Source organism: Schistocerca nitens, chromosome 7 (assembly GCF_023898315.1).
Source record: "Schistocerca nitens isolate TAMUIC-IGC-003100 chromosome 7, iqSchNite1.1, whole genome shotgun sequence".
NCBI classification, from domain to species: Eukaryota; Metazoa; Arthropoda; class Insecta; order Orthoptera; family Acrididae; genus Schistocerca; species Schistocerca nitens.
Window position 1 is genome coordinate 48721448 of NC_064620.1, and position 15607 is coordinate 48737054.

Below are 15607 nucleotides of genomic sequence, written 5' to 3' on the forward strand. Positions count from 1 at the left end.
AATGGAAAAACTGGTAGAAGCCGACCTCGGGGAAGATCAGTTTGGATTCCGTAGAAACGTTGGAACACGTGAGGCAATACTGACCTTACGACTTATCTTGGAAGAAAGATTAAGAAAAGGCAAACCTACGTTTCTAGCATTTGTAGACTTAGAGAAAGCTTTTGACAATGTTGACTGGAATACTCTCTTTCAAATTCTGAAGGTGGCAGGGGTAAAATACAGGGAGCGAAAGGCTATTTACAATTTGTACAGAAACCAGATGGCAGTTATAAGAGTCGAGGGATATGAAAGGGAAGCAGTGGTTGGGAAAGGAGTGAGACAGGGTTGTAGCCTCTCCCCGATGTTATTCAATCTGTATATTGAGCAAGCAGTAAAGGAAACAAAAGAAAAATTCGGAGTAGGTATTAAAATTCATGGAGAAGCAGTAAAAACTTTGAGGTTCGCCGATGACATTGTAATTCTGTCAGAGACAGCAAAGGACTTGGAAGAGCAGTTGAACGGAATGGACAGTGTCTTGAAAGGAGGATATAAAATGAACATCAACAAAAGCAAAACGAGGATAATGGAATGTAGTCAAATTAAGTCGGGTGATGCTGAGGGAATTAGATTAGGAAATGAGACACTTAAAGTAGTAAAGGAGTTTTGCTATTTAGGGAGTAAAATAACCGATGATGGTCGAAGTAGAGAGGATATAAAATGTAGACTGGCAATGGCAAGGAACGCATTTCTCAAGAAGAGAAATTTGTTAACATCGAGTATAGATTTAGGTGTCAGGAAGTCGTTTCTGAAAGTATTTGTATGGGGTGTAGCCATGTATGGAAGTGAAACATGGACGATAACTAGTTTGGACAAGAAGAGAATAGAAGCTTTCGAAATGTGGTGCTACAGAAGAATGCTGAAGATAAGGTGGGTAGATCACGTAACTAATGAGGAGGTATTGAATAGGATTGGGGAGAAGAGAAGTTTGTGGCACAACTTGACTAGAAGAAGGGATCGGTTGGTAGGACATGTTTTGAGGCATCAAGGGATCACAAATTTAGCATTGGAGGGCAGCGTGGAGGGTAAAAATCGTAGAGGGAGACCAAGAGATGAATACACTAAGCAGATTCAGAAGGATGTAGGTTGCAGTAGGTACTGGGAGATGAAGAAGCTTGCACAGGATAGAGTAGCATGGAGAGCTGCATCAAACCAGTCTCAGGACTGAAGACCACAACAACAACACTTTTTTGCTGACAGAGATGGCAGCTGCTTGTATTAAATTTTCACACTGTACACTACCAAATTACCTATTAACTTAATAACGTATTCTTCCTACTATATTACATCCACACAATACGTAGAACAGCATTATTCGCTATCATTCCTGTTGTTGCAATATCAGTGACCAATAGTGTATTTACTTTTACTGTGTAATCGATATAACTGATCACTCTTTTTCACCCTTCCTGCTAGACGATGTGGATGAACTTCTGGCTGTGGTTACACATCCACGAGCCTTTCTTCTAGTCCGACGCGGCCACTGCCAAGTTGTTACTGAAGGCCGTGTGGCTGCTAGCTTCGTCCTTACATAAGGCGATGAAGAACTCCACCGTCAGTATTTGCGAACATGTCCAGCGGTATTTTATGAGTATTTCGGTGAAATGGAACCGTCGTCTGGGGTGGCTGCTTACGGTGCAGCTCGTGATTTCTTGGGTTTGTTATTCCTTCGTTCCTGTGAAAATACCATGACAACAGAGGACAAGCACGTAACTGGCCAAACCTACAGCATAAAACAGAAAGTAATGCAATATTCCTTAAACAAAATACGTACCCTGTGATCACAGTATGCTCATACTATTCTACCAGTGTGCAGTACAATACGTAACAAATGAGGAACTGTTTCTGTACAGGTATTGATCTAAACGTCTACCACGACTTACATGGTAAAGTGTGTGGTCACTGTTAACACACCACTAACACTCTCAGGACAAAAAACGAAAGACGTGGCAGAGCAGCACTTAACGGAATGTTGAAGGTGAAGCGTAAACTCGACGTTACTATTGTCAGTAGCAAATAACATGAGAGACTGAAACAAGAAAAGACTGCATTCGGATATCGAACAAGCTCCTTCCCAAATAAGACATACAACGCGCACTGTCGTCTTCCGCACTGCAGATATTTTCCGTGGTATACAGATAAAACGATAAATGGGGCGAATTGTTGGTTACTAACGGACCACCTGAAGTCGTGGGTCCCTTACATAAAAATACTACCTTATTGGTTCTGAACAATATATGGTATGGTACCAACCAAGAACTTGATGACATTTTTCTTTAACGCATTTTTTGTTTCTTGGCGTTATTGCTTTCGAACGTTTCGTTCATCATTAGATGCTCAATTCCATACACGTTGAAAACTGTGTGACAAACGTAAAGCACATGTAATTACAGTGAATGAGTCCTAGTTGTGAGCACAAATAAAACAGAAGGACATGTATGAGAGAGCACAAGTGTTTAATTTTTATTATTTTTGCATCTTCATTTATCTTGTTTAATTTCTTATATCACATACATATATTTTCTGTTGACCTGTCGCCATTCTTGCGTGTAATTTGTGTCTGTTCTGGCGTAACCACAAGTGCCGGAACGAAGAAGAAGAACGCAAGAACAGATAAGGCGGTGAAGAAACGTCAGACAATGGCTCGTTGACAAGAACCACGCCGCGCAAGAAGCACTCACTGCAAGAAGTGAACATAAGCGCCCCTTCTGCCAGCTTCGGCCACTCAGATCGGCTCCGTATGTGGACGGTTGTAGACTGGCACTCCCAGAGGGTTTGTAGTGGTCCGTACCAAGTGCTTACTTGGACTTTTTCTGTAGCGAAGACTACTACTGTTTGCATGTCACTTGCGACACCGATGTGACTCCAAAGTTAAGTGTTGTCAAATCTGTTTTATAGAAATAAATTTACTAAAGTTATTTCGAGCCGTTCTAGGCGCTTAAGTCTGGAACCGCGTGACCGCTACGGTCACAAGTTCGAATCCTGTATCGGGCATGGATGTGTCTGATGTCGTTAGGTTAGTTAGGTTTAAGTAGTTTTGTAAGTAGGCTGTTTATGTTTTTTTATTGGCAACGTTACGTAGCGCTCTGTGCTGTGTGCAGTCTGTGGCTAGTTTGCATTGTTGTCTGCCATTGTAGTGTGGGGAGCGGCAGCTGGATGTTAACAGCGCGTAGCGTTTGGCAGTTGGAGGTGTGCCGCCAGCAGTGGTGGATGTTGGGAGAGAGATGACGGAGTTGTGAAATTTTTAAAACTGGGTGTCATGAACTGCTATGTATATTATGAGTTTTCAACATTATTAAGGTAAATACATTGTTTGTTCTCTATTAAAATCTTTCATTTGCTAACTATGCCTATCAGTAGTTAGTGCCTTCAGTAGTTTGAATCTTTTATTTAGCTGGCAGTAGTGGCGCTCGCTGTATTGCAGTAGTTCGAGTGACGAAGATTTTTGGTGAGGTAAGTGATTTGTGAAAAGTATAGGTTAATGTTAGTCAGGGCCATTCTTTTGTAGGGATTTTTGAAAGTCAGATTGCGTTGCGGTAAAAATATTGTGTGTCAGTTTAAGCACAGTCATGTATAATTGTTCTAAGGGGACGTTTCAGTTTTAAGTTCTAGGGGACTGATGAGCTCAGATGTTGAGTCCCATAGTGCTCAAAGCCATGTGAACCATTTTATTTAGCTATTTGCTTGAATTTTTGTATAGCGTTCCGAGAACGCAGCATCCCTTTGTCACCCTATGGTATAAGCGTCGACTGGACAAGATCTAGCAGTGTGCTTAATGCACAGTTCATCTTTTCTATTGTTCTCGAGAGAATTCGTCTTTGTATTGTCAGTTTCATTGTTGAGGTGGGGTGAGAGGATCGCTTGTCACTAGAACTCATCGAGATATGACTGTTCACCGGTCTATGGCCACCTGAAAAAAGAATAAAATCGCTTGGTCCAAAAGCGTGTGGCTCAAAAGGCGATACACCAGATTTCTGAAATGCGTTCATAACGTCATCCATGGATGCAACTTTTAAATACGATTTGTCCATACCGTTAGAGCTTGAAAAACGGGTTCAGTGGGTGTTCATTCCCCATTCAGTATCCGGAGAGCACTGTTTTAGTACGGTTCCATTAAAACCACTCCCAAGAGGTGCACCGTATGAACTTCGGTAAAAGACGTAAAATGACGACTGTATTTGGTTGCGTCATTAAAATGACCTGCATATAGCTCGTCTGTGAGCATTTACCGTCCAAAATTAAAACCAGAGATTACTGTACAAAATGTTCCAGAATCGAGTCTGGTTGAATCAGACCAGAAGAGGGGAGGGAGTGGGCCAATCCGTCCAGTAATTCTTGTTTCACTTCTTTTCTGGGAAATATTAACTTAATGTGTTATTCGAGTTATTCGTTGAACAAAATAACACACTTCAATTCTATCAGGCTTCCTGGAAATATAATATTTTAATCACCACATCTTTTTGTGTTGCAAGTCACGTCTGCAACAGAGTCGAGCTGCATAAGTGCAAATCCTGATTATAAGAGAAATTTTTGATAATGCAAGAGAAGCAATTGGAGTCCTTGTTCTTTCATCTCATTTAATATCGTAAACTGTCGTTGAGTTTGGCCACTCAACATACTGATGACGCCATCACAGTGAGGACAAAACGCTTAGGTATTCACCAGTGGGTCGCCTAGCAATGGAAAAGTTGTAGTAAAATGTGAAGGAGATTGGAATCTAAGTCAAGACTGAATTTAACGAATATTTATGTGCTCCAATGAGCCATAAAAATCCAAACAAAAATTCAAGTTACAAAATGTTGCTATTACTGTGGTGATGTGCCACAAAGTGCAGAAGACTCTATGGAAAGAGTGCTGCAACTAGCAAAATTAAAGTTGATGATACAACACGATGCCACCAATTATAACCAAAATAAGCATCAGATGTTGTGTAGCAAAAGAAGCAAGTAACGAGCTGCTCAGAATACGGATTGTGCTACCGTAATTGTGACACATTTTCCCGAAAATCAGCAAACATTGTGCCCTTCAGCACCAAATGGCGGCCAGGAGGCAAGTGATCCTCATGGTGGGCTTGATGGAATGGACACAAAACAAAACTAGATCTCCAACCACACTTCTATGTAGATGGGACGAGTCAGTGCTGTTGCCAATGTGACAGACGAAAACATCATTTCTCTCATGAAGAAAAAAAGACTTCCCACGCTTAGCGTACAGAAAGCATTTTAATTAATCGAGGTTGGAACTGGGATGGAGGAGCGCCCATCGATTGGTTGGCTTCTTCATGCCAAGCATGGTGGCAGGGCAACTCAATTCGATTGGTACACCATGTTTTGGAACGAAAGCAACGGACCTTCCCAGATTTATCGAATGGCATCTCGGTGTCTCATGATTTGATGTCCAAGCAGAACAATCTAAAATGTCGTGCTCAATTACTCTGTGAGGATGGCAGCGGCAGCATGGCACCTTCCGACCTTCTGCCTTCTCAATCAGATTCACTGACTGTCTTCTGCCGACAAAGAGGACCCAAAGACCACAATGGGAGAAGACCTTACCAGTGAGATGAACACAAAGCTTTCCCTACTAAATGTCTCCAGTATTCTCTAATTTTAGCCACAAAATGGTTGCAAGAATGAATCAATACTGCGTAGCGATATCAGTCAGTAATGGCATGCAGAATTAATTAGGAAAATATTGGAGGGGGTTTCATTCAATAAAATGATGATTAGGGACCCTAGGCGGGTCAGCCAAATGACGGGGGTGGGGGACGGGGGGGGAGGTTTTTTTTAACAAGAATGCTTTTACTTGTTCACTTTGCCTACTGGATCGGGTCGTTGGCTCTGGCTGAAGGCCTGTTATGAGACCCAACCTGTTAATTAAAACTGCCCCTTCACTAATTTTGATTAATATTTAATAACGATATAGTGTTCAGGGAACTGATCACTACTTAACAAACAAGGATAGTATTGAACACATTTATTGAACCAAAATCTTCGTAACATCAAACTGAACAATGACATACATTTATAAGTGATAAAATTAAGCTAGTAATGGCAATGGCCCTTAAATTCCAAAACTAACTCTTAAGGTCGGATAACGCATCTGTACTTGTTATTTTCTTCTCTCTCCCCTTGTCAGACGGCATAAAATACGCCAGACAAACCTACTGCAATTAAAAAATTCTCAGTAAGTGCGTGGATGGAAAACTGAGCTCTAGAAATCACAGGCGTGCGTAATATCGGATTAAACGGCGAAACTGAGCATCACGTTACCAAATGCAGCATCGTGGAAAGGTCAGAAAGCTGCCGATGGCGTCTGTTTCGTCTAGGAGCCTCAATTGCAACAAAACTGAATTTATTTTCGCGAACAGGCTTCCTGTTCTTAAACTCCTATTCAAAAGCTAATTCTGCTTTCTTTCCAATCGTCTCGCACTCGTTAAGACGGGACTCACCAGCCCAAAGGCGGAACCCAGTAACGTCTTTAATAAAGTGTGGCTCAAGGAAATTGCTCTGCTCCTGTATGCTTCCTGTGAGATAGTATTCCCAACCGTAATTAGCGGAATCAGCCTGTCTCTAACAGTAAAATACGACAGTTCCCCTAACTGAATACTAGCTTCAGTTGCAGCTGGCAGATTTATTCAAAGTTCTGCGCAGCACACTGAAAAGAATTTACTCTCCTACAGCAGAGCCGAAAGCACGACGTCCGCTCGCTACAGGAGCTAAGACGCTTCTCCTCGATAACAGCTCCAAAAGCTTTCCTCTGCAAAAATCAGCACCCCCACGCTATTTTTCAAGCTGGCCAATCCCGTGGCTCTAGACCAGCACAGTTCGCTCCCACTATTATTTGCTGGTTTCTTCCAGCCAATTAAAACATTCTGCGCCTTACTGCGCCTAGAACGTTCTGGAACAAACTGAAACTCCGTTCAAAATTGAACCCACCAATCGTGTCTCTCTGTTCGACCTCGCGCGCAAAAGGTCATTGCACTAGCTTAACCGCGTTTCTTAGAAAGCCACAGAAAACGTTAAGATTCGTCGGAAGGCTCCCTTAGGCGCCATCTCATCTCGACATAGTGGCGTCGGCATAACGTCCAGCGCCAACGAGGCGCCGTCCCTCGAAGGCCTGCCTGTGTTGTGAGCGCAACGGGTGCCTACCTGCTCCGGCGGCGCGTCTCCCCCAGTGGGACGCTTTCGCATGCCGACTCGTAATGGTCGGTTGTAAACTTCCGTACCCCTCTACTCTATCTTTGAGCAGTGCCGCTCGACCGCTCCAGCCAAACTCCGTGAAAATATCACCTGAACCCTGACTTCATGCAACATGCGAATTTCTTAAAGTTAATCCGCGTCTTATGCCGTCTGATACTCCCTATATTAATTTCAATAGGCTGATTGCCTGATAAATAACATACTAACAGATATATAACTCGTCTTTCCAACAATTATTATATTACAGTAAGGTGCAAAATACTGCTACCTTATAATATAATAACACGACCTAGCTTGCAAGTAGTTTTGCTGAGTTTCATTATCATAGGGTGCTACGAAGGAAGATCTTTTTACCACTTGAAATTTTCAATGTTACTCTCTAATATTTACTCAAGCAGTGTTAAACATCATTACGTGTTCGGCTTACGGTGAAGGTAGTGATCCTTCCAGAAGGCTTCGCTTCCGGCAACAGCCGATACCTCCGCGGCCTAGCGGCCGCTGGGGAGTCTGAGTCGGCGACACCCACCGGGCCATCAATTAGGCGCAGCTGAATGCCAATTAGCCGCTGCGCCATTGTGGCCGCGAACAATGCGAGGCGGGGAGGGGCGGGAGCTGTAACAATCACACGGCCACCTGCTGCTCGCGTTATGAGTGCCGAAAATAATAAATCGTCCCCTCTCCCCTCTGCCTGTTACCTGAGCCCCTGACAATGACGTGCCGCGTCTTGAGCAGAATAATATTTGTAATGAGTCCGGCGAATTAGGCACGATAAATTAATGGTAATATTCCATGACGAAATGATGTTTCCTGGTTCTAAGATAGGTTAATTATTGCCTTAGTGAAAATGGGTCACGCTTGTAGCATCTCTACTGCAATTAATGTCCTTAAGAGTACCGTAGGTACAAAGACATACACTCCTGGAAATGGAAAAAAGAACACATTGACACCGGTGTGTCAGACCCACCATACTTGCTCCGGACACTGCGAGAGGGCTGTACAAGCAATGATCACACGCACGGCACAGCGGACACACCAGGAACCGCGGTGTTGGCCGTCGAATGGCGCTAGCTGCGCAGCATTTGTGCACCGCCGCCGTCAGTGTCAGCCAGTTTGCCGTGGCATACGGAGCTCCATCGCAGTCTTTAACACTGGTAGCATGCCGCGACAGCGTGGACGTGAACCGTATGTGCAGTTGACGGACTTTGAGCGATGGCGTATAGTGGGCATGCGGGAGGCCGGGTGGACGTACCGCCGAATTGCTCAACACGTGGGGCGTGAGGTCTCCACAGTACATCGATGTTGTCGCCAGTGGTCGGCGGAAGGTGCACGTGCCCGTCGACCTGGGACCGGACCGCAGCGACGCACGGATACACGCCAAGACCGTAGGATCCTACGCAGTGCCGTAGGGGACCGCACCGCCACTTCCCAGCAAATTAGGGACACTGTTGCTCCTGGGGTATCGGCGAGGACCATTCGCAACCGTCTCCATGAAGCTGGGCTACGGTCCCGCACACCGTTAGGCCGTCTTCCGCTCACGCCCCAACATCGTGCAGCCCGCCTCCAGTGGTGTCGCGACAGGCGTGAATGGAGGGACGAATGGAGACGTGTCGTCTTCAGCGATGAGAGTCGCTTCTGCCTTGGTGCCAATGATGGTCGTATGCGTGTTTGGCGCCGTGCAGGTGAGCGCCACAATCAGGACTGCATACGACCGAGGCACACAGGGCCAACACCCGGCATCATGGTGTGGGGAGCGATCTCCTACACTGGCCGTACACCACTGGTGATCGTCGAGGGGACACTGAATAGTGCACGGTACATCCAAACCGTCATCGAACCCATCGTTCTACCATTCCTAGACCGGCAAGGGAACTTGCTGTTCCAACAGGACAATGCACGTCCGCATGTATCCCGTGCCACCCAACGTGCTCTAGAAGGTGTAAGTCAACTACCCTGGCCAGCAAGATCTCCGGATCTGTCCCCCATTGAGCATGTTTGGGACTGTATGAAGCGTCGTCTCACGCGGTCTGCACGTCCAGCACGAACGCTGGTCCAACTGAGGCGCCAGGTGGAAATGGCATGGCAAGCCGTTCCACAGGACTACATCCAGCATCTCTACGATCGTCTCCATGGGAGAATAGCAGCCTGCATTGCTGCGAAAGGTGGATATACACTGTACTAGTGCCTACATTGTACATGCTCTGTTGCCTGTGTCTATGTGCCTGTGGTTCTGTCAGTGTGATCATGTGATGTATCTGACCCCAGGAATGTGTCAATAAAGTTTCCCCTTCCTGGGACAATGAATTCACGGTGTTCTTATTTCAATTTCCAGGAATGTATTTTCACGTAGAAGAAGGTGTAAGTAGATGAATGACGAACACTATTTTCACTTAACGAAGGTTTATTCAGCACTTGCACATACAAGAGCGCGGAGTGAACTGCCTCCTGCCAGAACACATACGGTATATATACAGCTACAGAACATTCCAGTGCAATGATTCTTGCCATTTGTGGATACTTCTACAATTTAATCGAACCGAATATAAAAATTAAAATTTTACAGTCCAGGTGAGTTTTGATCCCACGACCCTCCATGCAACAGTTCAGTATCATAGCCACTACTTCTGCGACATTGCTCCCTCCTTAAGAGAACAGCGTCTCGGTGTTACGTCCCCCTACATACCGCCTGCATACTCCGACTCCCGATGACTGATATTCGCCCTGGCGGTGATCTTCTTAGAACTCCCCTTGGCGCTACATTCTTCGTCACCTTTCCGCTTGTTACCTGTCGCTGGAGCTTCGAATTTATTCTGGGTTGCAGGGCCCTTAGAGGGCTTCATTCTAAGGACGTGGACCGTATCTCTGACCTTTCGTCGTCTTGTGTCGGGGTCTAAATCTTCAGCTTCATGAGTAACATCAGACAACTGTCTTACAACCATATAAGGTCCAAAGTAGCGCCTGAGGAGCTTCTCAGAGAGACTAACCTTCCAACAGGAGTGGAGATCCAGACGTCGTCACTACGCTGGTAGACAACAGGGCGGTGGCTCGCGTCATACCTTCGGCGATCGTTTTCCTGAACCTGCAGCGTGCGGAATCGAGCTAGCTGCCGAGCTTCCTCAGCTCTGGTTAACACCTAGCCGATGTAGTTGTCGTCGACGTCATCAGGATTTAACGAAAACACAATGTCCATCGTCGTCGTCGCCTCACGCCCATGCACCAGGAAAAATGGCGTAAATCCTGTGGTGTCTTGTTTGGCGGTGTTGTAGGCAAACGTCACGAAAGGTAATACCTTATCCCAGTTGCTCTGCTCAACATTGACGTACATTGACAGCGTGTCGGCCAAGGTCTTATTAAGGCGTTCATTAAGCCCATTAGTTTGCAGATGGTAGGCAGTCGTCACGTGATGAGCAATGTTGCACCGACTCTTTATCTCTGTCACAAGATACGATCGAAAAACTTTCCCTCGATCCGTAATTAACGACCTTGGGGCACCGTGTATTAATACAATGTCTTCTACGATGAATTTGGCTACCTCGAATGCTTCGACTGTCTTCACGACTTTTGTGATGGCATAGCGTGTCAGATAATCAGTGACAACAATAATCCATCTATTGCCACTAGCAGACGTTGGAAATCGTCCGAGGAGGTCAATCCCAACACGCTGGAAAGGCGTTTCGGCTGGTGGAATTGGTATGAGTCGACATTGCGACACACAGTGACGGACAGTCCTAAATAAACCTGGCCAGAAAAATCTATTGCAGATCCTATCGTATGTCTGAACAAATCCTAAATGTACGGCCTCAGGTGTGTCATGGAATTTCTGTAGAACATCTATGCGCATGTGTTTCGGAATCACTAGTAGCCACATCTTTCCTAAGGGATCAAAGTTTTTCTTGCAAAGTAATCCATTAACTACCTTAAATTGTCCTTTCACATACTCTGACCGATTTAAGGAGAGCATAATCTGAGATATCTTGGCGTTCTTCTTCTGCTCAGCAGAGAGATCCTGGAGTGCAGCGAGACAGTCACTATCTTCATCAAAGTCTTGATCATCTTGCACAGGTTTTCTTGAGAGACAGTTGGCGTCTTGGTGTTTCCTTCCACTTTTGTACACTATGGTAATGTCATACTCTTGAAAAACGTAGTACCCACCTAGCGATTCGTCCTGTTGGGTCCTTGAGACTTGTCAACCAACAAAGTGAATGATGGTCTGTAACAACTGTGAATGGCCTTCCATAGAGATACTATCAAAATTTGCACATAGTCCAGATCACAGCAAGGCATTCTCTTTCTGTAGTTGTGTAGCTTCTATCGGCTTTTGTAAGTGTCCTAGAACCATAGGGTATAACCTTCTCTTTTCCATCCGAAATCTGCACCAGAACAGCACCGATCCCATACCCGCTGGAATCTGTGTGTAGTTCTGTAAGTGATCTCTCATCATACTGACCAAGTACAGGGTCAGTCGTCAGAGATTTTCGCAGCTCATTGAATGAATCTTGTTGAGCACCACCCCAGATTAATTTAGTATCGGATTTTAACATTTAACAACTGTTAGAGTGGCCTGGCTTTGATACAGAAGTCTTTGATAAAACTACAGTAATAAGAACATAATCCGAAGAAGCTTCTCACATCTCTAATACTTTTAGGAATAGGAAATTCCGTTATAGCTCTCACCTTTTCTGGGTCTGGCTGCACACCGGTAGACACAAGTGTCCAAGTATTTTGATTTCTTTTGCTCCAGAGAGACCCTTTCTTGGATTAAGTTTCAGTCCAGCCTGTTGGAGACACTTAAGAACGGCCCTCAGTCTTTTTATGTGTTCATCAAATGTCTCTGAGAACACTATAATGGCATCTAAATAACAAAGACACATGTCCACTTCAGGTGACTTAGAAGATTATCCATCATCCGTTCTAAAGTTGCTGGTGCATTACACAAACAAAATGGCATTACCTTAAATTCATACAGGCCCTCAGGGGTGACGAACGCAGTTTTCTCACGATAAGCCTCATCTGCTTCGATTTGCCGGTATGTCCTTGGTTGAGAAAAACTTAACCCCCTTCAGACAATCTAGTGTATCGTCAATTCGTGGAAGAGCGTAAACGTCCTTTTTAGTTATCTTATTAAGCTTCCGGTACTCAACACAAAAGCACCAACTGCCATCCTCCTTCCTGACGAGAACTACTGCTGACGACCATGGGCTCTGCGAAGGCTGAATGATGTCATTCTCCATCATTTTCTCTACCTCGTCGCGAATTATTCGACGTTCTGTTGCTGACACACGGTATGCTCTCTTTGATTTATTGGTTGATGGTCTCCAGTGCTAATCCGGTGCTTCACTGTCGATTTGTCTAATTTGCTATTCATCTCTGGATTGAAGCATTCAGAGAACTCTTGAAGAATGGCAAGTAGCTTCTTCTCTTGTTCCTTAGTGAGATCTGGTGATAGTCGAGCTACAAGATCTTGTCTCGTAGTGGTAGCGCTAACTTCGCCCACAGACTCGTCATGGAAGGTTTCTATGCTTAGCTGTTTTGCAATTAACGGCGCATCGTTTGCTATGCACTTACGTCTTGGAAGGATCTGCGTTTCTCGGTGACAGTTAACTATCCTCAATTCACCGAATCCGTTCTTAAACGAGACGACAGAGGCTGGGATGACCATGTTATTCTTCATTGGCATGCTTCTCTTACATTCCACTTCAAGATCCATGGGTTGATGCATGGCATGACACACGACAGCTACCTATCTAGCGCTGACTGCAGGAATGATCATCCAACACACATAGTCTCCACACACTCGGACCCGCATCTTCCTGTCCACAGTATCTCATCTCGTCTAGCATAATCTTGGAGCAACCACGATATACACTCCTGGAAATTGAAATAAGAACACCGTGAATTCATTGTCCCAGGAAGGGGAAATTTTATTGACACATTCCTGGGGTCAGATACGTCACATGATCACACTGACAGAACCACAGGCACATAGACACAGGCAACAGAGCATGCACAATGTCGGCACTAGTACAGTGTATATCCACCTTTCGCAGCAATGCAGGCTGCTATTCTCCCATGGAGACGATCGTAGAGATGCTGGATGTAGTCCTGTGGAACGGCTTGCCATGCCATTTCCACCTGGCGCCTCAGTTGGACCAGCGTTCGTGCTGGACGTGCAGAACGCGTGAGACGACGCTTCATCCAGTCCTAAACATGCTCAATGGGGGACAGATCCGGAGATCTTGCTGGCCAGGGTAGTTGACTTACACCTTCTAGAGCACGTTGGGTGGCACGGGATAAATGCGGACGTGCATTGTCCTGTTGGAACAGCACGTTCCCTTGCCGGTCTAGGAATGGTAGAACGATGGGTTCGATGACGGTTTGGATGTAACGTGCACTATTCAGTGTCCCCTCGACGATCACCAGTGGTGTACGGCCAGTGTAGGAGATCGCTCCCCACACCATGATGCCGGGTGTTGGCCCTGTGTGCCTCGGTCGTATGCAGTCCCGAATGGCTCAAATGGCTCTGAGCACTATGGGACTCAACTGCTGAGGTCATTAGTCCCCTAGAACTTAGAACTAGTTAAACCTAACTAACCTAAGGACATCACAAACATCCATGCCCGAGGCAGGATTCGAACCTGCGACCGTAGCGTGCAGTCCCGATTGTGGCGCTCACCTGCACGGCGCCAAACACGCATACGACCATCATTGGCACCTAGGCAGAAGCGACTCTCATCGCTGAAGACGGCACGTCTCCATTCGTCCCTCCATTCACGCCTGTCGCGACACCACTGGAGGCGGGCTGCACGATGTTGGGGTGTGAGCGGAAGACGGCCTAACGGTGTGCGGGACCGTAGCCCAGCTTCATGGAGACGGTTGCGAATGGTCCTCGCCGATACCCCAGGAGCAACAGTGTCCCTAATTTGCTGGGAAGTGGCGGTGCGGTCCCCTACGGCACTGCGTAGGATCCTACGGTCTTGGCGTGCATCCGTGCGTCGCTGCGGTCCGGTCCCAGGTCGACGGGCACGTGCACCTTCCGCCGACCACTGGCGACAATATCGATGTACTGTGGAGACCTCACGCCCCACGTGTTGAGCAATTCGGCGGTACGTCCACCCGGCCTCCCGCATGCCCACTATACGCCCTCGCTCAAAGTCCGTCAACTGCACATACGGTTCACGTCCACGCTGTCGCGGCATGCTACCAGTGTTAAAGACTGCGATGGAGCTCCGTATGCCACGGCAAACTGGCTGACACTGACGGCGGCGGTGCACAAATGCTGCGCAGCTAGCGCCATTCGACGGCCAACACCGCGGTTCCTGGTGTGTCCGCTGTGCCGTGCGTGTGATCATTGCTTGTACAGCCCTCTCGCAGTGTCCGGAGCAAGTATGGTGGGTCTGACACACCGGTGTCAATGTGTTCTTTTTTCCATTTCCAGGAGTGTATAATTGCCTGAGAAGCATTCAAAAAGTCCCATCCGAGAATGACGTCATGGCTACACTCTTGTACGATGATGAATTCTAAGGGCTGTGTGTGGCTACTTATACCCACACGAATGACATATCTACCTGTAGGTTTTACATATTTCCCATTAGCTTCCTGCAGCAGAGCTGTTTTGCTGTCGACGAATACGTTTTTCTGCAACTGGTGACGGTAATTCTCCGAAATGACTGAATTTGATGCTCCAGAGTCCACAAGAGCTTGGGCTGGTTGGCCATACATGAGGATATCGACGTAGTTTCCTATCATTTTTGTAGTGATCGACGGCGGAGGATTTTTCTCTTCGGCGACCCCACCTCCAAGGAAGGTCGCACCCTTTAGTTTTCTAGGTTGTGGCGGCTAATTGATCGGCTGGAGCTTCTAAACGGCGATGGAGATCTTGATCGGCGTGTTGGGGAGCATCCTCTCCAGCTGCTAGCTTGCGGCGATGGTGACCTATGTCGTCCTACACCCACATCTTCTTGTACATCTTCGTTGTCCTGGAGTTGGCGTAGGCTAAGATCGGTCTTCTGTCTTCTGGCACGGGCGTCATCAAGTATCCGAGCGCCTTTCTCAACAACAGCGTACCACATGTCCCGGTCGTCCGCAGTGGAAACATACTGGTTGGTTATCCTGGGTCATCCAGACGTGTCTTCCTTGGTGCCCAAACAGGTTCCTGGAGGAACGTAAGTTCGCCAGGATCTCGACTTTTTCACCGTTTTAAAGGGAAATGAAGGACGAGGGATTGGATTTAATGTCTGTTCCACTCCCTTATGAGCTCTTGAAGCGTCTCGGTTTTTTGCTCGCCGTGCAATCCAGGTGCCTTCTGAACTTCCTCTCTCACAATCAGACGAAGAACACTTGTGAAATCAGTTTCTTCCTCCATCAGACACATCGAT